The 1,448-nt window shown below is 37.7% G+C and overlaps 1 protein-coding gene across 1 annotated transcript in view; it reads left to right on the top strand.

Moving 5' to 3' along the window:
• The first annotated feature begins 1,119 nt into the window (after positions 1–1,119).
• LOC100635665 (major vault protein) overlaps positions 1,120–1,448 on the top strand; it is a 9,651-nt gene continuing 9,322 nt past the window's right edge. The window contains exons 1-2 of the mRNA XM_020003316.1: positions 1,120–1,230; positions 1,287–1,366. The gene's annotated coding sequence lies outside the window, so the exon portion shown is untranslated. The remainder of the gene's footprint in view (positions 1,231–1,286; positions 1,367–1,448) is intronic.

Consider the following 1,448-nt stretch of genomic DNA (forward strand, 5'->3'; position numbering starts at 1 on the left):
CATGATAATTAATGTCAATCTATTATAATAGGTGTCTAAGTTCAGTACATTGGTCAGTTCTATGGGTAAGCAGACCATATCCCGTATTGCTAAAGCTGGACCTGAATCAAAGGTACAGTATACAGTAATACAGTGTTTGTTCACGTTGGGTGGGTTGGTTTCTATTGAGTACTGGTCATGTGATTCTTCTCTCCCTCTCCTCCTCTTCCACTCCTCTAGGCTCGTTTGTTACAGAGTTTAGGTATACAGTCTGTTCTCATTACTGATGGTAAAACTCCAATTAATATGATTGGGAACCAGACAGGTGGCTATGCTACTACTTATGCTCCTTAGAAAACTCTTTGAGGAGGAATATTATATCATTATTTGTGTTAGTTATTAGTTGTTTTTAGCTGGATTTATATAGTTTTCAGATATATTATTATTCTATTTTTGCATGCAAGTTGATAGTATATGGCGGGACTATAACAGAAATTTGAAAAATGCACTATACAAAAAAGTTTAAAATTACCATAGCCGCTTTAAATTTGAATGACCGCATTAAAAATTAAAAAATAGATACAATTATACTTATATACTATAAGAGGTTGAAAAGTTAAATAGGAAAATTCGACAATTCAAATAACAGGGCCCAGGAGTTCAATTCTAATCCCCAACAACAACATTTTTGGGGACAGCATTTCTTGGGACAACTAGACTGCCAAGATGATTAGAAGACACCTCGCCACACACGGGAAGTTTTCCTATAACAAGAGCGCTTCTTGAATTCTTGTATTCGATGCATGGCAGATCGAGGCTTATTTGCCAGATTTTCTTCTTTATGGGATTGATCGCTTCACAATTGTAATCCATTTCTCGGAAAAGAAGTGTAGTATCTGTGGTAAGTCTTGACAGAGGTAGCTAGAGTCCAAAGAAGCGGCTCCCTTTTTGTTTGGTGCAATTTGTCACCGCCCTTTATATAGACTAGGGTAAATCATTTTCCCTTCAAAAGGCCTGTATCTGGCTTGCTTTCTCCTACAATTCTCCATTTCTTGGCGCCTTTTTTATGCGCATGCGTAGATAAACCAATTAAATCTATTAAAGTTATTAGATGATGATCTAAATAATTAATGTAGTTTACCACACCCACTTAGCCATTATCATTATGTCGGAAGGTGATACATGTACTCAGAAAACTAAGAGAAAGGAACAGCAAAGAGACTAGCTGCTTCAAAGAGCTCATACTATCACGTAAGACACAAGTAATACCAACAGCAAATACACTCGTTCTATTCCTCTATCACCAGACGGGCGGCTGTTTGATCAAGTGGAAAACCTAAAGAAGGACATCGCTAGACTGGAGTACCAGAACAATGAACTGGAGAGGGTGAGCCTACACTAATAACTCACTCATTAGTGATTATTGATAGGATCTAAGAGAAGGAGGGGCAGTACAGGAGGAGGAGCTA

This window comes from Amphimedon queenslandica, unplaced genomic scaffold, assembly GCF_000090795.2.
Source record: "Amphimedon queenslandica unplaced genomic scaffold, v1.1 AMPQUscaffold_12686, whole genome shotgun sequence".
Taxonomy (NCBI): Eukaryota; Metazoa; Porifera; class Demospongiae; order Haplosclerida; family Niphatidae; genus Amphimedon; species Amphimedon queenslandica.